Raw genomic sequence first — 20060 nt, 5'->3', positions numbered from 1 at the left:
CTCAATGAGCAGCACAGAGCAGCCAATGGGGGTGTTGAAAGCAGAAGCCCAGATTCCAGGAACTCACACGTCCTTCACCTCAGCAGCCCACAAGGCTGCTCACCCTCACAAGGACTGGACTGACATCCTATCTGCATTTCCAGTGAAGAACAGCTCCTGTGGAGGAGCTCCACGTTTAACACTTGGTACCACCATTTAAAAAATATGTAACAGATGTCTGTACATGGTGCTGACAAGTGCTGACTGTTTAACAGCAACCAAATTTATGAATGCTGACCCATCTCTGGGAATGCCATAACCCTGAGGGGTTACATGGATTTGATGTGTGACATGACACTCGAGTCCCCAAGAGAAAAATGGGTGGGACAGAACATTCCAGGAGGAGAAAACTGAGTTGGTTTCAATTACAGAATTTGAATCTGTTATTGTCACTAACACAAAGAACAAAAATTAACAAAAAACAATCAGGCAACACTAAAGCACAAGTTCTCAGGTCTGCTTCCTTTATACAGGATATAAACATGCCTTATATATAAAAGATATGAGGCAAAATCAGGTCCATCAGATCATTCTGTTACTCATTTATATATATATATATATATGCTTAACATCCCTCTAATTAATCTTCTCAAGGAAGTACTAAACCATGCATTCTTCCTAAAAATCTAATATACATCAACAGAATTTTCTAGTGTAAAGTACTAACTATCCTGAACAAAAATGAAGCTATTGCAATGCAAAACACTGTTACTCATCCTGCTAACAATGCAACCATCTTCATTGGTCACATATTGAACCACACATATTCATAACTTAATTAGCTTTACAATTACCCAAGTCATGATCCAAACTGCATTTAGATCAGGTAGAGCTGCTGTCTGAAAACAAAAGCACTAATAACTGAACTGTGTATGTGTCTACTCAAGGGCACAAGACTTGTCACAATCTGTTCTTCAGCCAGCACTGTTACCACTGGAAGCATTTCACAACTGAAAGCTACAAAATGCTTTCCCTATCAGCTTTGTGGTAAAAGGGCTACTATCAAGGTCCAAACTCTTTAAGAAGTTGGTTTGACACAGTAAGTTTTCTTTTACTTTTTTTCCTACTTGCAAAAAATAACAACCTTCCAAATCTGAAGCTTGTTATGATAACACATCACTACAGGGGACACAGCTAAAATTGCTTATGCATGGTTGACTTTGGAGCTCCTTGGGTTTTTTAAGTGCTTAACCACCAAGCCTTAATTCTCTCCTGCAGAATTTAAAGCCCACAGAAGCATCTGCAATGACTGCACTTCACTGTAGATGATAAACCTGATTTTCAAAGTAAAAAAGAAAATTCCAAGTACCACTAAGTGTCTAACCAGCACTTCACCTCTGTTTTTATTACAACTGCCACTGTGAAGAATCTGTATATCACAAATCTGGATGTCACATCACAGAGAACTGAGACTGCAGTGTGGAAGCTCAGCTTTTCTGTTGTCACCGTCTGCACAGAACCACACACTGAGGCCAGTATGAGTCTTCAGGATGATTCTGCCTTCTTGTTTTGTTTTCAGCCATCCTTTAAAGCACATTTCTAACACATTTACTCAGTTTGTTCTACAGCAAAACCAAAGACTTTGTACTAAGATCATAAAAACCCATCACTGCCTGGGAGCAACCTAATTAATCTTCTACAATTAAATCTGCTGGGGCTCTGAAGGAACCTGCTGTATGAAATGCAGAAAGACAGAAATCTTGCACCATACAGCACCTCCAAGTGTTTCTGAGAGTTAGTCAGGAATCAAATTGCTCCTTCAATTATAATGGAGCTATTTCAGATTAAAAACAGCAGCAGCAAGACCTGCAGGTAGCCCTGCTCCTAGATAAAACCTGATGCATTATGTTCAGGGCACAATTATGATAAATAATCCATACTTCCTACATATACTCACTTTGAAGGACTCCCTGTGACAATCCACACCAGCTGCCCTCATATTCTAACTTGGCTAAAAATGCTCACTTTGTAGCCCTTTTCTTGTTGAAAGGCATTGTCTCCTCCCAGTCTACTTAACTCCATTCTCCCACTAGATTCTCTGGAAATGGAGTTCCCTGGTTATGGAACAGAAAGCACCAAGAATTACAGGTGTCTAATGAATTTCAGCAAGATCCAATTTCATTTTAAACCCCTGATGATACCGAATAGGTGAAAATCACATCAACTAGTAGATTACTACTAAGTTTATACCAGAAAGAAGTCCAAGTTGGCAAGCTACAGCTTGATAGGTCAACTTTCTAAGTTGAACTTTGTGGCAGTTCCACAAACAGCAAAAACCAGACAGATTTGGCCTATTTTCAGTTCTGCTCTTAATATTCTGTCAGTCTGCTGTGCATGTAGACTGACAGAATATTAAGAGCTCATCAGGCACCTATTTAATTCATAAACTTATATCCTTGTATTCAGCTTCTAACCACTAGTGCCTCAGACAGTGGGATCTGATTAAATCAACTGATTTATCAACAGGTGACGCATCAAGTTACAAATACTTCCATTACTTTTGATGGCTGTTCACAATATTGATGCACCAAATTATCTGTCATCTCTGCTAGCAGGCATCATCATGCCCTTATATACCCTGTTGTATTGAAATCTTGCACATAGCTCAGTTTTGCTGATCCCTAGATTTAAAAAAATTATGAAAAAAATGAAAAAAATACAGAAAAGAGAAATTACACTGGCAAGAGATACAGAAGAAAGGTGATTAAAAAGCTAAGAATTCATTAACCTGAAATAAAGAATAACTGAGGTAGACAGATAATGAAAGAACACAGCTCTGAAACAGCACAGAGATAGTGAGCAAAACCCAAGCATAACTCATTTCAGAAGGTCCATACAAGTATCAGGCACTAAAATTAAAAATAAACAAAAGGAAATAAGATTTTCCACACAACATAGTAACCTGTGGAACTCCCTGCTGCCAACCTCTCTTAACTGTTCATGTACATAGAACCTGGGAAAAAATAATTTGGATGAATTAATGTCAAGTGTGTCAAGAGCTATAAAACACACAGATGTGGACACACTGACAGTTGCAAAAATGTAAAGCCACAGCTGAAGAAAAGATTCTCTCTTATTTCAAGATTCTCCTCTGCTACAGCACATACCTTCTAGCCTGACAACTGAACACAAACAGCTCAAGTGTGGGTAGAATTAAAGGAGAGATGGTAACAAAGCCAGAGGCAGGAAAACGTGAAGAGAAACACCGAACGCCAAACACGGTTCATGCTTCGCACGCTGTGCTCAGTCAGACCAAAAGATCTGGCCCGAAGCAAGAACAATTGCAACACGCATTCTTCGTGAGCCGAGTTATCCGCTCCTTTCCCTCTCCCGTACAAACTGCTGGATTCGGCTCAGGCTACGTGCAGCTTCGGCTTCTGCTGGGACACCGAGGCAGAACGGAGCAGCTCCTTACGCTGCCTCTGGATGCAGCTCCTGGAAACCGAGCGTGCGAGGAGAGCGGCTTTGAAATGGCTACTTACACAGCCAAAACACGCGGCGCAGGAATCCCGCGGAGCGCAGCGGAGCCGAACGCGCTCCCGCAGCCGGGGCAGAGCCAGAGCCCCGGGCCGCGGCTCGGAGCGCACGGCGGCGGGAGCAGCCCCTCAGCGCGGCCGAGGCCCCGCACGGCCGAGCGCCGCCGCCCCGGGCACTGCCCGCGGCCCCGGCACGGCGCCCGCCGCCCACCTGGCGCGTCCCCCCTCCCGGGCCTTGCCTCACCGCTCCGCGCCGGCGGCCCGTCCCACGGGCGCTCTCCGGGGAGAGAGGGCTGAGAGCCGCGCGGCCCCCGGCGCATGGGAGGCGGCGCGCCGTCGGCCGGGAATGCCGGAGCCCCGCAGGACCCGAGCAGGTTCCCGGCGGCTCCGGGGCTCAGCCGCAGCCTCTCCCCTCTCCCCTCGCTCCCGCCCGCCGCCCGCGCAGGAGCCGCTCGCCGGCTGCTGCCCCCTGCCGGCCGCCCCGCCGGCCGCTCCCTCCGTCCCTCCCTCCTGCCCCGGCGCTCCGCCGGCCGTGCCCGCCGATGTCCGGCGATGTCCGGCGATGTCCGGCGGCGCGGACGTGCTGAGGTCAGGCCGCGCACGCCGGTGGGTGCGAGAGACCCTCCGGCGGGGCTGCCCCGCGGATCCCCCGCCGAGCGGGAGCGCGGGTGCCCGCCCGGCCCCGCGCGGTGCGAGCGGCGTTCGGAGGCCGTCGGGGAGCGGGGCTGCCCCGGGCCGGCCCCGCAGCCTCCTCTGCAGGAGCGGCCGGGCAGGTGCCAAGGCTCAGCGCGGGCAGAGCGCGGCAATGGGTGCACTGTACTCCGCTTTCAGTTCTTCCAGCCCTTCGCTCTTCGAGACGAGGGCACTAACACACCCCATACTGCTGCCCTCGGGCACTACAAGAGAACGAGAGAGACAACTGTCATCTCCCTACTCACTGGCTGGGTGAAAGACCATCTGCTTCCAGAAAAAATACTGACAACTGGAAAATCACATGTGTTCCTGACAGTGTTTGCTTAAACGTCTGAGATCTGAAACCGAGCCAGTAACAGTGATACACTGGCACTGTGAAAAGCACACCACCGATAAGCAACTATGGGGAGCATCTTCTCGTGGTAACTTTTGAGTTAGCATCTGAGGAAAAAGCCTGGAATTGTGTCTCTGTTCCTGCTTTATATTAACTGTACTGGACCTAAGATCCCTAAGGGCATTTTCACTGTAAAGTAATAAAGTGTCCAGCATGAACTCTAAACCTTATAACCAGATAGTCACTGGCAACAGTTCATTGCAACATTTAGTTTTATGCTTTAAAAAGCCCATAACATTATTATTATTATTATTATTATTACTGTTATTATTATTATTATTATTCCGGAACTGGCCCAGCCAGGTGAATGTATTTATTTTAAAGCACGGCAAAACAGGTTCTTTTTTCTTGCCAACACTTTGGGCTCCATTACACTTCAACCCAGACAAAAAGAGTAAAAGATGATGTGTTGACTGTGCTGCTCATTGCACAAGAACAACCTTCTCCATTCCCAAGTTCATGTATAGATATAAGCTCTAAGAAAAAGATCTGCTGCAGAAAACCTCCTTTCTCCTGTGTGTTCGCCAGGCAATTGCCACAGCACAGCACTCCCAAGCAGTTTCAGATGCACCATGGCAGATCCTGGTTGCAAAAAGACAGCTGTACACAGATGTATGGTAATGATTTCTCACATGCAAAGAAAAGCTGCATTATAACACTAAGAGAAGGGTAGCTCTGCTACCTCCAAGAGGTCTCATTTGTAGGAAGAAAATGGGTTTGGAAACAACCCATTTAGATTTAATCTAGAAAGAATTCTGCCAGTCCCTCCTGAGTTATGAGGTGGTTTGATATCAGGTAGAACTTTACCTGTGCTTCAGAACCTAGACTAAAGCCTGTTTGGCAGTGGTAGACAATCTCTCAGGAAGCAAATGCTGTGCTGCTCTGACTATGATCTAATGAAGTACATAAATAAGTGACTAATTGCTAAGCCAGGTAGCATGTGAGCAAGACTAGCTCTGGCACGTTACAGTATTCCAGTTCTAATCTCTGCTCAGAGTACACATTCTACTTCACCTACTCTGCCAACTGCAGGACTACTGTTTGCTTTGGGGAGAGACACAACTGCAGCCAGATGGACTAGAGACAGTTCTTTTCAAGAGCAGAGACCCAGGTACTAAGGTATTAATTAATTCATTACTGTACTTAGTTCACATGATGTGAATGCTCTGCTTGAGACAGTTCCTAACTCCTGATATTGAAAAAAAATTACTTAACCTGTGCCAGTCTGAAAATGAGCTACCAAATTTTATCAGCCCTCGGGGAAGGAAGACTTGTTCTAAATTAAGGGCAGCTGAACAGCATTAGCCTCCACTCTGGAGGTGCCAAAGGCTGTTCAGCTGGGCACCGCCAGCATCAGAAGAATACATTAAAGCAGAGATCACCAGGAGGCCTTTTGAAAAGCCAAGGAACTTAGACTTGTCACTCTTTTCCCTCCCTGTCTCTTTTGCTGCCTTTAATTTCCCTAACTTCCCCCTTGCTTGCTATTTGAGTTTTGGAGTGATTGCTCCCTCCCAAGAGCTGATGCAGAGTCCTGTCTGTCATCCCTGCATCTCCTCCTCCCCTTGCTGCTGCTGAACTGCTCAGAACAGCAGGCATCATGTTTTCCCAGCAGCAAAGGAGGAAGCTGTCCTGCTGTTGAGGGGGTGAGGAGCAATCCTTCCCAACCCTTATCTGTGCAGCTGACACTCAATTTGTTCTGACCTACTGCAGAGTCCCCTCATTTTACTGCAATGTTATCTGAGGTCTTTCGTGGTCTCACTTAACAAACGTGGCTATCTGATGAAAACCTTCCAATATGCTCAGGCTATTGGCTGCTTCTTTTTGAGAAATGGAAATCAAGGGGAATGGGAAATGGCATCATTCTTTTAAATAGAGAGCAAAACAGAAATGCTTGAAAGAAAGCAGCATTCAGTAGAAGATTAAATGCAATTGCAGTAACTCACAAAGGAAGTGCTTGTTTGAAGCTTTAATCTGCTAGGAAAAGATGCTGCAGAAAATAATGCTTTTGAGGGAGGTATGAACTCATCATCAAACTCATCAAGCAAAAAAAGATCTGCATGTAGAACAGGAATCATGGAATCATTAAGGCTGGAAAATACCTCCAAGATCATTGACTCCCAGCTGAAAACCCACCCCTGCCAGGCCCACCACTGAACCATTCACCAGAGAGCCACATCTACACATAAGCACATGAATTAACCCACTTGATCATCTCCTCAGCAGTGGGGATTCAATCCCACCTCATCTCCTCGAGTCAGGGCAGGGATAGCCACCAGCGCCACTCACCCAGCAAGTTTCAAAGATTCCTCTTTGAGATGCAAGGGGTACTGGGGTATTTTTACTTCCAAGGCTGAAAGACTTCCCTGCCCATGAGCCAGTTCTTTGGCCAGCTGCCTCAGTGAAAGAGGAGGAATCTATTTCAATTAGTTTCATTAAAATTCTTTGTGTTACAGCAGCTTGGGAACGAGACATTAGTGCTACTTCAAAAATTCGGACAAGGGTACAGCATAAAATGATAAGACTGGCAACAGACAAGAGGGTAGAAGAGTGCTGTAGGACTGAACTGCTGCTAGCTGGTCACAAAGAATCATTTCACACACATTCAGTGGGAATGAAAGTGTGTGAAAATCCCCATTGGGATAAGGAAAGAGAGAATCTGAGAAAGAAGATTAGATTGTGGTAGAGTAGGAAGCTAGAGTTTCCCTCCCTTGAATTGTTTCAGCCACTTATTATTTGTTTCAATAGTTCTCTGTGAGCCACTAATTGTCGCAGTGGGATCTTTCTGCTTCATTTCCTTCTCTTTGTGAGAGCAGGCGTCAACACTGCAAAGAGTTAGAAATCTGCAGCCTAGTATACAGAAGACAGTGTCCAATTTGCAACATGTCCAGCATAGGTCAGTGGCATGGCTAAGCCTTGGAAAGTGCCTTTTATACAAGCAATAAAGATCTTTGGGAAAAAATATCACTATAGCAAAACCCAAAAACAAACAGAAAAAAAAGAAAGATGGTAGATTTACAAGTTTTCTCTTCACCCCTTGATCTGCAACTCTTTAAGCAGGAGTACTTAGTAGAAAGAGTACATGTCACCAAAGGAAAATAGTAGTAGCTCAGCAGCTTAGGTATCCTGAGCAGCAGCGGTGTTTTGTAGTTTACACTCAAACTGTTCAGAAAAGCCTGGTTTATGTCCTCATCCATGCCTTCCCTAGTGCCAGATCAACAGTTCCTGTCAGATCCTTGCCTGAGAAGAGCAGAGATGCATAAAAGTTCTTGAATTAATAAGTCACATTACAGAACTGGGAGAACATGCCTGGTTTATGCTTCTTGTACTTTGCATGTGAGGGCAAGTTCCAGGAATGGCAGTTCCCTGTGACCTGCAGCTGCTCTGGCCTCTGGTACCACTGCCTCCTCCTTAAGGCAAACTTCACAACAGCACAGCAGGATAACTTGACTTTCTAGCCAAACAAAAGAAGGACTTGCCCCTCCCTCCTCCACACTGAGTATTTCTCTTTGGTCACACTGAAGGTCTCCTATGTGTTTGGGATAAGCACCAGCCAGGTCATGTACAACTGCACAGACACATCCTTTGCTCAGCAGTTGTCTTTATGTGCACATACTCTACTTGCTTCCACTGCCTTTTGCTAACCATCTTTAGTCCTTTAGAGCAAGTGCTATGAAACATATGACAAGTAACCTGTCTACACATTTCCTGCTTAAGCCTTCCTTTTAAAACACATCCACAGCAGAAATTATGAGTGAAAGAGAAGCAGATTACACAGATTTAGGTAAAGCAAAAATAGAAGTTTAGCAAAACATGAGGGTCATTCAACTGAGTGACCCTTTTAGCTTGTGTTTTTTATCTTTACTATCTAATAGCAAGACTGGAGACCTACAGCACACACATCATGCTGTTTTACATTTATTTTCCTTTGGTGTTTCTCAGCTGTATAATTTAAAACTTCTTTCTTTTGCTATATCTGTAACTACAACACATTCTAATATTTACAAATGGAGAGTGACTTGGCACCATATTGGGTGCAGTCTGTCTGCCATCAGAGAGACATTCTTCAAATGGACCTGCCCACTGCAAGAGCTGGGAGATCTGAACTGTTTGTTTAAAACCTAACTTCCTCTGAAAATAGCCATGCACAGCTGTAGGTCTATTGAAAACTGTTAAACAACTGGAGATTCAGACCAAAACATTGGTTAGAACCCTCTTAGGGAACAGCTAGATATGCCATAAGTGGGAGCAAAGGGTGCTCAAGGTGTGCAGAAACAGGCAGCCAGAAAGCAGAGCACTGTGCTAGGCAGCAAGCCTTAATCCTGCCGTGGAAAAGAGGTAGGAACCCAATTCTTGGGACTTAGAAATAAACATGGATTTCAGCTTTTTTCAGGGGTTAGAAATGCAGATGCTCAGTCACCAACAAACTTTGCCTAAGATATTTTTATCTCCTCTGGGATATAAATTATCCAAAGGGATAATTACAAAGACCTATGTTTAAGACTGAGAACATCCTAGCTGACTGAGAATTCTAGCTGAAAAGCACCTCTGAGACAAAGAATGGGGTATGGTGAAGAGTAGCTACAAACACCCAGTTCCCTCCAGATGCTCCTGCATCAGGGATTTATTGACAGGAAAGCACTTTTAGTACCGGTTCTTGCAGTGCAAGCACATAGTGCTGCCTGCTGCCATGGGCAGAGGTGGCCAGAAGCTTCCAGCAAGAAGCTCTAAGCCAGGACAACCACTTCCATTCAGCACCACAAAGATGGGAGGGAGAACCCACATGCTGGCCCTCCTTGCTCCACACTTCCTCTCTCATCACAAATCTGTGCCTTTCTTCCCATGCTGGAGCTCTGCAAATGAGCCTTGCAAGCAGTGTGAGAATAACAGGATGACACTGAGGAAATTGTTCTTGAGCATGAGCTCTGACCCTTCGGGCAGTGAATATGAACCACATGGGCTGGACAAGTCCCTGGCACATTAGCTGCCTTTGTGAAGTTATTTGCTGATTCAGAGGTGCGAAACTCTAAAAAACACTGTGGAAGCAATGGCACTGCTTGTGGTACTGAAACAGCATGGATTCCTCCTGGGCTGTTATGACTTCATAAATATTGACTTTGGATAAACCTTCTAACAATATTCTGGTTGAGGTGTTTTTGTTTTTTTTTTTTCCTCCCAATTGGATGCCCAGAGCTAATTTACTTAAGGCAACATACATGACACAAGAATAAGCCCTTTGAATAGTGATGCAATTGCTTGGTCATGAAATGAAAAAAATCTGGATTTTGATTGATAGTTGGACTTCACGCTGTTTGTTTGATTTACTCTGGATTCTTTGTCACCTCAGTGCTATTCCTGCCACCACATGTCAGAATACTACTGATTTTGGGTTGAAATACTGTTTTAAAGGGGTTTTTTTTTAAATATTAGACTTATCAGTTTTTATTTCCCTTCCACAGGAGCAATGCAATTTAGCCATGATTTTTTTTCTTCAAGAAATCTCAGCTACAACTAGCCTCATGCTATGCCTCTCTGTTTTCTTATCTGCAGCACCATGAAAATGAAAACAGCATAATTTATTTCCATGAAATCATTCCTATGCAGTACATCAGAAGTTGGTCTAATACACTTTAGGAAAGTTCTATTATTTATCACTCTGTGGCATGGTTGCTATTGCTTTAGTACACTGCTATACTGGTTGGCGTCACAACTGTCACCAAATGAGCATCAGCACACATTTCTCTCAGTGTTATGCACAGGAGAGCCCTGATCCAGTACAAAAGTGTCAGGATGCTGCAGTGAAGTGCATGGAGGAAGTGATTGTTTCCTTGCTTTGGAGACAAAATCATACATTTCTTCTGCTAGAAAAGCTCTTCAGTGTTAAATGTTCCTATGTGTTAGCCTGAATTAGGCCCAAGTTTATGTCCTTTATTCTCAACAGAACAGGTTGGGAGAAGAATCAAGAAAATAATGAGGGTAGACTGTAACTACATCTGAGAAGACAGGAGCTGAAATATGATTTAAGGCACTTCGATATCCTTTCCCTTGGCAATGGCAGGTAGAGCTTGGTAGACTACAGCAATATTTCCAGGAATGCAAATCAAGTATCAATGTCATTATTTTTGACCATTTACTCGAGTATGCACCACTGCTCCTATATCAGACACATGCATGGACTGAACTCACCCATAGATTGGAATAGAGATTGTTTCCAGACAGTTTTTCTCTTTAACATTACCTTCCTTCCTGATTTACTGATCCTTGGCTGAACTTAAAATCACCTGAAAACCATTGCCCCTGAGAAAATCTTTTTTCAAGTACTTGCTGAAAGTGTAACCTGAAGAACAACATGCAGAGATCCAGACTATGTGCTGTGGCTCTGATCAGACACTTGAAAGCAAGTCATTGGCAGGAACACTCATATCAGCTTCTTGTCATGCTGTCTGCTGGCAGCTTGATGTTCATAGCATAACATTTATATCAACAACTCAATCAGGATATTAATTTGAAGCAGAAGAGAGTTGTTTACCAAAAATAAATAAAGGACCTATGGATTATCTAAGTAGTGAGCTATGAGGTTTGGCTTTTTGTACAGTGAATGTGCTTAGATGCTTTTCCCCTGATTCACAGAAACAGTTGGACCACAGGCAACCTGTGTGCTGACCTGCAGGCAAATCTTGTGTCAAAACATTGGTCCGTACTGAAAATATTCCCAGTGCACGAGGAACAGCATGAAAAAAACCATTGTGGTGGCCCCCTCTCCTGTACCCCATGAAAATTATTACAAATGCATCATCTTTTACTCTCACTGGAGGGTGTGAGCCCTCATAGAGTAAAGATTTCCATTTTGCACTGAGAGGAATAAAAGTGCTACTGAACATCGTATACTGACTGAATTATTAGGTTATTAAAGAGAGAAAAAGACAGGACAGTGGAAAATGGGCATGTTCAATTTCTCCTTCTGAAAAGAAGGGAGGTTGGATGAGGCATATGCAGGCAGCATTTCAGGAGGGGTGTGTACAAGTTAGCCTTTTACATAAATGGTCATGGACAAGACTATCCAGCTGCTCTGTAACACACTTTCTACACCATGAAAAGTCATCTTTACAGCCAAATCCCTATGAGCACAATGTGAGCAAGATTTTACCCTGTCCTCTGCAGAAACAAGGAGTCATTCTGGGGCAAGAAACCAAGACATATTCTATATAACTCAGGAACAATTCCCTCATCTAATAAGCCTAGCCTAAGGTTTGTTCTTGAAAAGTTAATTAGCAGAGTGATGAGAAAAAATCTTAACAGAACTGAATATCAATTCTATGCTAGATATTCCACTATAAGTTAAGCAATATATAGTCTAACAACTACAGGATGCACAATTTCTAACTGTCTAATAGTGAACAGTTTAATTTGGTCTGATTAACCACAACTGCCAAAGACCTGCTGTACAAAACACACTCTTCCTTTTATTTCATTTTGGTCTCTTAAAAATCATTAAGATGCAGTGAATTTTTTAAATCCTGTCTTTTTTATGCCCCTTTATTTATCCCTACTTACAGTTATAAAATAAATTATCAGTATAGTCCTCTTCCTGCCTTCCTCCAAACACCTGACACCAGTAACAGGTATTTCATAGCAGGAGGAGTCTTTTCCCTGGGGTGGTGCAGCACTGAGCGTTGCTGCGCTGCTTTAGGAGCCTCCCTGTGCTCCTCTCCCAGGCTGTGCAGAGCCAGCTCTCTCCAGGCTGCTCCCTGGCCAGGCTCAGCACCAGGACAAGCTGTCAGCAATGAGCCTGGCCCAGGCAGAGCTGGAATCCCCACAGCCAAAAGCTGAGCCCTTTTGGCAATCCCTCCCACCAGGGTTTGTGTTGCAGCTCCTCAGCCGCCCGTTCTCTGCCTGCCCTCGGAAGTAGCACACTCTGGCCTCTCAAAAAAGATGTTGATTCTAAAACTTGAATCATATTTAACTTATTTGTTACAGTGAAATAAAGGGAGGAACAAAGTAGGTCGAGAGAAGAGGGCAGATAGTCAATTTAGAGATTAGCATGAGGACAGTATAGTAAACTAGAGTTCATATGTTGCATTTCTTTGTGCATGGTATAAGCAGAGCTCAGGTCACTTTGAGCAGATGGCCCACAGGCTCCAAGCACTTAAAATAAGGGACAAGCACAAAAGGATGAAGAGGACAAGGGTTTTTGAAACATCCCAGTATAGTTACTCTAACGCACATACATACTGCACAGCAAACCCAAACTCTGCTTCACTGATCTACCTTCCTATAAAACAAAATCCACATAACATTAGCATCTGTCCAGCAGGACAATTAGACATGTAATGGTGTATTATAGATACACACACACACAGAGCCTCAGATTGGGTAGTTTATCACATTCTGTAAAGAAGTAAACAGAAGTGCTGTCACAGAAAGCACTTTTCTCATGTGGAAAAGCAACCTAGAGACATTTAAAGAGTGAATATGCTCCTCACTATCTAAATATCTCTAATTCCCAAATTCTTTGAAGTAGGCACAGCTAATTTTTTTTCATGAAAAATATTCCTTATGCCTTTCAGCTGCACAAAGAAGTGTTGAGCAGATGTGTTTACAGGCACAAAAGAACAAAAACATAACCTTATAGCTCTGTAGCAATTTTTCTATCTGCAGTGTTTCTGGATATTCACTTTACAATTCCTGTAGTTTATTGCAGTTCTGTGGGGCTAATTAAAATCCTTCTACAAAATCAGATAAACAAGAGCAATGAGGGAGGGAATGTGTGTATTTTATGTTCTGTCTATTCATCTCTAATGAAGTCTGCCCCATGTGTACAATCAAACATCTGCAGAAAGCCTGCACTTCAACCAGAGCAATCACTACTTACATTCCAGCTCGAGTAGCTGGTTCTTTTCCTGAATTTTGTGTGCATGTATCCATGCAGATCCATGGTTTCAGCACATGTTTCACAAATGAAAGAAAAAAGTGAGAATTTACATGGCCTTTTATTAAGGTAAAAGCCAAAAACATCTTCAGGCCTTAAATTGTAAACAGATAATATCTTTGATACTTCTACTCTGAGATTTTATGGGAATGAAGAAATAGACTTTTTAAGTCATATGTAACAGTCATGTATTGATGTGAGAGCAATCAATATAATCAAATAAATCAATCTAGGTAACATTTGCCCTCTGTGTATGTATAGGATCTTTCAATAGATGAGATGACCTAAGCTGGAATCAAATCAGTGATGAAATACCATGTGGATTTTAGGCAGCTGGGTCAGAGCCTTACACCACAAGCAAGGAACAGCTTATATTCAGCTCTCAAGTACTCATTTTATGCAGAAATGGGCTTGTGATTGTATAAGAGCTCCTATTCCCCAGGGCTCAAAAGAGCAGTTTGTTTCCTAGTTCTGGTATCTCCACCTGTCAAGTCATTCATTTTGGTAACCAAGTGTTTCTCCTTCTGATGGAATCTGGAATTTTACTCTCCTCAGACAAGCTCTGAATGAAATTTCTTTAGTCACACCAAGAGCCTTGCCTCAGGACCTTGAGAGCTGTGAGATAATGTTTTATGCCAATGTCACCCCTGAGTTAAGAGAATCATACCAATAGGAAAGGCACATGTACTTTTGTCTGAAAAAAAAGGATCTGCCCAGTTCTCCATCCACCTTTAAGAGACCAGTGCAAAGAGCTATAATGAATGCTGTCTCTTCTGGTCTTATCTGTCAAGTCTGAGCTGCATCCATGGATGGCAAGAGTTCTGCACCCATGGGACATCACAGTGCTGTGGTTAGCACAGAACAGAGTAAAACTTCTTTATTGAAACAGCGTTGGTGGGCACATCAGCTGTGCAGCTTAAAAGGCAGGCTGTGTGTAAAGGAACAGAAAAAACTACAGTCACATAAAAGTAGCTCTTTTGTAAGAAATTATTAGATACTTTTATCTGAAGTTAAAATAGATTTTTCTTGTTGTGTGAATTTTGAACACTACTTTTAATAAAGTGTGATAAGGTGCTGCGATTCCCTTCATGCAGCAGGATATTACCATATTCTAAAATGACACAACAACCAGTGTGAGTTGTCTCTGCTTAATGCCTGAGCTAACAGTCTCTGTTTCTACAAAGCAACTGTTCTCCAGTCCAGTGTCTCAGGTAATACACAGTGATTTAGGTGCTTACATAACTACCAGGCAGCCTGGAGCAAAAGGAGATCTTTTCCTACGAGCTATCAAAACTGTTCCAGGTCACTTGGTCATTACTTTCCGTATTTTTATGTAGTTTAATTCCAGTATTTCTTTAGCAATCACTGCATCTTTTGCAGCATTTTGCAGCTCCAATCCAGAGACAGCTTAACCAACTCCCTAAATTCCATCTTGCACACTGAAGCAATTGGACATCTTGCCTACCTTATGTCATCTTTGCCCTGGATTCAATATCCATCTTTAAAAAAACCCAATATAGATCCATTTATTTTTCTTCAGTGGCCTTCCTCTTGTAAGTTTAGTTCAATTTTCTCTTGGAATTAGGGATGTAACTTCAACTCTGAGGAAACTGGAAAGAAGCCCCCTTTTTCTATGTTATATGGACACTGTGTGTACAGTCAGTGTCTAAGCACAGTTTGTCAGCACAAGTACTGAGAGCCAAATCATAACCTCCACTTGAAGGTGTGGACTAGATGAAAGGAACAGAAAATGCATTACAATGTCCAGAAATCTGTCAGAGGATGAGAGAGATTTGAAATCTTAACTAGCACAATGCTCTGCTTCCCATGCTCCGGGGCTCTGTGTGTTTGGGGATTCCAGGTTCCAGTGGGTGCTGCTGCTGCAGAGGCAGTGAAGCCAGAGCAGCCTGGCCCTGCAGAGCTGAGCCTTCTGACACGTCCTCCAGGTGATCTGCAGAAGGAACCCTGAGTCAACTACAACTGTTGTTCTTCTACCTGCACAAACTCATAATTCCCCAGTATGTGCAAGGAAGAATATGAAGCTGCTCAGCCAGGGCATTTGGGTTTGGATGAGACAATCCTCTGCACACTTGGAGATCTAGAGAATTTCCTGACAGATTATGAAATAATTAGTTGGCCAGAGATCCACTTCTGGGCCCATTCAGTAGGAAGACAAATTTTATTCCTTTACAATCTTTGACTGGAGCTGGACAGAAAAGCTGGGGGTTTTAATCCCTAGGGCAAAGCTGATAGGCTTGAGATAATGGATTTTCCAAAGATGTTAAAGTTACGGTGAAAAATTATAAGTTTCCTGTTTGGTTTTTTCCTATACTTTCCTGGTTTTCTCACTTTTGTCCTAATATTTCCTCTAAAAAGAAAGGAGCTGGGGGGAAAGGAGGTTGGGGAAGGAAGAGAGAATGAAAGTGATCCTCTCCTTCACTAGTTTTCATACATTTAGCACAACCCATTTAATAGAAGATAGTGACGATTGAGAAAATATGTAAGTGAAAAGCCAGTCTCTTTCTAATTGCTAAGAAGATAACCCAAACGTAACCCAGAGAAGTATCAAGATTCAAACTGTAAAGCACAATTCGTCAAAGTAATGAAATGCAAATAATCAGAGTTTTTAGAATTCCAAGATTACTGTTGGCACAAGGTAAAACCTAGTCTACAAGAACTCCTTCAGCAGCAAGCAGAAGAAAACCTACAAACTTTTGATAACCCAAAAAATAATGAGGCCTTTTGAACTTTGCTGACATCAGATAGAAATCTCTGGGGGAAAAAAAGGAAAAGAAGGAAGAAACCAAACCTAAAGAAAACCTAAATACACGATTCAGAAATATTTCTGCTTGATAGTCACAGTAGAGTGATGTACACCATATGAAAGAGTTTAGCGCTCTTCATTTGCTAAGAAAACTGCATCCTCCTCAGTTGTTTTACTGTGAAGATACAGGACAACCCAGCAAAGATCATCTGTGGAGCCTGGCACAGGGCGGGGCAGGATTAATGGTCATGTGCAGAAATCTTCCTGAGATTTTGCTTAGCTGAGTAGGAAAAAGATAAAACATGGAACTCAAGCTGCTCTAACAGCCTGCTCTCAGCCTGCTGCTGAGACTCCTCAGCAGCATATATGTAACCTGGAATAGCTTAAAAAATACACACTCTTCACAAATTTACTGGCCTGCACTTTATCAAACAAGGTTTGGAATATGTATTCATCAGAAGCTATGTCATTTCCCAAGGACAGCTTTTCACCCAAGGTCTGATGCTGTCTACAAGCTTCTGCCAGCTCAGCTTGAACAAACACTAGTCTGCTTGAAATAGAAAAAAAAAAAAAAATAGAAGGTCCTAGTTGAAAGCTTTCCAGGGTACCAACATCATCTGCCAGCTCTTGTTTAGTAGTCCCCATTATTTACTCCTGTGACACTTTTTCCTTTTTCACAACCTTCTCTCTCACATAAGGGCAAATGCTCAAAGAAAAATAAAATAGACATGTACAAACACACATATAAACACAGAAACAGAGGCTGCTCTTAATCTTGATGTTGCTGCAACCCTGGTAGTTTTGGAGAAAGGAGCCCAGACATATTTTGATCAGGAAAAGCTGATTAGATAAATTTGGCCTGATTTGATATGATAAGTTGTTCTAACAGTTTCACCTGCTATGGCACATGGCCAGTACTGGCCCAGGGTGGGTGTGAGTGTCACCTCTGGTTTGCTCACACTCCCTCCTCAGTATTTATTCCAACAGTCATTCCTTCACTCTCCCTGTTCTTCCAGGACTGTGGACACTCGCTGTGACAGGATCACAAACATATAAATGTGTGAGGCTTTAATTTTGGGGATTTTTTTACAGCATTGTTGTTGATATTTGTTTTGTTTTAAAACCCCAACCAACCAATCAAACAAAGAACCCAGCCGCCACCAAAAAACCACTGCTGTTGTCAGTCCATACATTTCAGCAGGTTTGTGTCCAACTCCCACACATGGCTTGATGCCAGTGCTCATTCACCCCTAAGGAAGGGTCACAGAAATGTTCAGCAATCAAGGGGGAAATAGCATCACTTATCCCCTCCTCACAGCTGCCAGGCCAGAGATGTGGAACTTGTTGTCAGGTCACACCATTTGAATAAGGCTTTCAAAACCAAACCACTTCTCAGCACTGGCCAAGCAAGCATCTGACCCATTTCTCCTGTACTCTGAGTTGTTATCAAAGTTATGATGTGTGAAGATAAAGCTGATCAAAAATTAGCATAGATTTTATGTTCAAGCCAAAAGTTATTTCTCAAGGTCTGTAGTAAAAAAATAATGCTAAATATCAGTTGAAGATTATTATATAATAAACTACATTCTGAAATATGACTTGAGAAATTTGATACATATTTTGCAGTCTCCCTAAAGAAAAATATGCTATAGGAGCTTAAGTCATCAAGTCAGCCCCTCAGTACCATTGTAAATTGTGCAGCATTATGCCCTACTCAGACATATAATAAAAGCCACTGACAGAAAACACTGATGGAGATGGGCCATTCCTCTGTCCACCTGAACTGTTCCTATACTACATACTGGTAGTACATTTTAGCTTTTAAGTTTCAAGGAACAGGAGCAACAGTTTAATTTTGCCAGTAAAACTACCCTGCATTTTAGGCTAACTCTTCTCCTTGTCTTCAACAGATACTAAATTCACTTCCAAATGATCCCCTTTCCTGGAACTGGCCTAGATATCATTAATCTAAGGAGAGAATTTTGTCACAGCTGGAGTTAGTAAGCATCAGCTATGGACAGCAAAAAGAAGTAATTCCTAAAAGCTCATGTGCAGACATTCTGGCACCTAAATGCAGACTAAACTATTTCTATACTGTCCTTTCAATCTCACTGCATTTCTTAGATTTCATCAAAATACCCATAATTTTCTTAATATTTTGATTTATAGGACTACTTGTGTTATTAAGTTGTCCAATAATTCTACTTCAAAGAATAACCAAACTCACAGAAGCTATGAATCCTGTAATCTCAGAACCATAGAAAATGCTCATGCCAGGGACTCTAGGGACTTCTGTCCCACAGCAGGGTCACATCTACCTGGCAATTGCCTGTTAGAGCTGTACTTAAAAGCCTAAGTGACAAAGATATTACACACTTCCAAAGAAATAATACATTATCCCTAAGGAAGCATTCAAGCTCTTTATTTATTTTCGTATCAAAACTGAAACCACACACATCATTCTTTCTACTTTGCAGTAGTTTTCTTGCTATTAAGGACCAAACTTTTGTTCTCTCAGTCAGACAATTTAGCTTTTTGAAAGAGCACTGTCACTATTGAAGATGAAAGAAACATATTTAGACCTTCTGGGAGCTCCAAAATACTGCTTTCTATCCTAGCACATTTGACACAGCTGTTTCTACAGCAAGCATTGTGTAGTGACCAAGTACAAATGACATAATTCATCTGGACCATGCCAGAATTTCAGAAGTGAATCACTGGCCCTTTTCCTTCTATGCAATTTAGAAGTGAAGATCTTCCAGTCTGTTCTTAGTTAGGGTTACTCGTGCACTGGTCCTTTGGTACAAGTCAGAAAAGCATATTGTATGACAGCACAGGGTTCTGAGGAGCAGCTGGAACACCTACGAGCTGCAGTTATATCTCCTTTCATTTAACTCCTACCCTTTTTCATTCTGGTCAGTACAAGGATCAGGACAGAGAAATCATGGGAACTTTGTGCTGGCCACCAGAGCACAAAAAGAATTGTTTGGACAGAAGTACAACAATGTATTTGTACACCCTGCAGTTAAAATTACATGTACATGAGTGAATCCCTCTAATTTTCCTATGTCATGATTTATGATACATGTCATCCTAAGAATGTTAATGATTTCAAGCCTTTCAAGAACCTAAACAACAAAGAATCATTACCCTGACTGTTTGTAATTGAACCCAACAGATGACAACTTCCCAACAATAAAATGCTCTCTCCGTAGCTATGAATATGTACAGCAAAAAGGGAGGAAAACTGTTCTCAAACCCTGTCCAGTGTTGAAACAAGCCAAAGTCACAGACAATATTCTGTAAGACCCAAAAACCAGTCACTGGCTTCCATTCCACTCCAGCAAGAATAAACCTTCTCACAGAAACAAGTCAACAATACAGTACAATACAGTAAAACTCTATCTCAACTGCATCTCAAGGAATTGCAACAAAGCACCCATATTGATCACTAAAGATTGCAATAGCACCAGGGAATCAAATTCTATTGCCCTGAAATTAGTGAGTAACTCACCTGCAGCACCAGGTTGCAATCCTTATTTATAATCTTTTAAAAACTGACCATCTATAACTCACTGCCCTAAAATACAGTGAAGCTTTAGTGTATTAATGAGATGAGTAGTGAGATGAACAGTGAGAACTGGCAGTATACTGAAAGGGCTGGGAAATACCCCTAAAACAAATGCTTGATATGTGCACTAAATTTAGGGAAGTTTCACCAGGAGTACTATTTGTATATAACATAAATAGAAATACCACCATGTTTCA

General features: G+C 42.4%; 1 protein-coding gene across 1 annotated transcript in view; it reads right to left on the bottom strand.

Moving 5' to 3' along the window:
• Positions 1–3971, bottom strand: part of LOC134558760 (thrombospondin type-1 domain-containing protein 4-like) — a 67132-nt gene extending 63161 nt beyond the window's left edge. Inside the window, exon 1 of the mRNA XM_063412950.1 lies at positions 3760–3971. The gene's annotated coding sequence lies outside the window, so the exon portion shown is untranslated. The remainder of the gene's footprint in view (positions 1–3759) is intronic.
• Positions 3972–20060: the final 16089 nt, after the last annotated feature.

The sequence above is a fragment of the Prinia subflava genome, chromosome 15 (genome assembly GCF_021018805.1).
Source record: "Prinia subflava isolate CZ2003 ecotype Zambia chromosome 15, Cam_Psub_1.2, whole genome shotgun sequence".
NCBI lineage: Eukaryota > Metazoa > Chordata > Aves > Passeriformes > Cisticolidae > Prinia > Prinia subflava.
The sequence above is the reverse complement of the archived record's forward strand: the minus strand, read 5'-3'. Positions and strand labels throughout refer to the sequence as shown.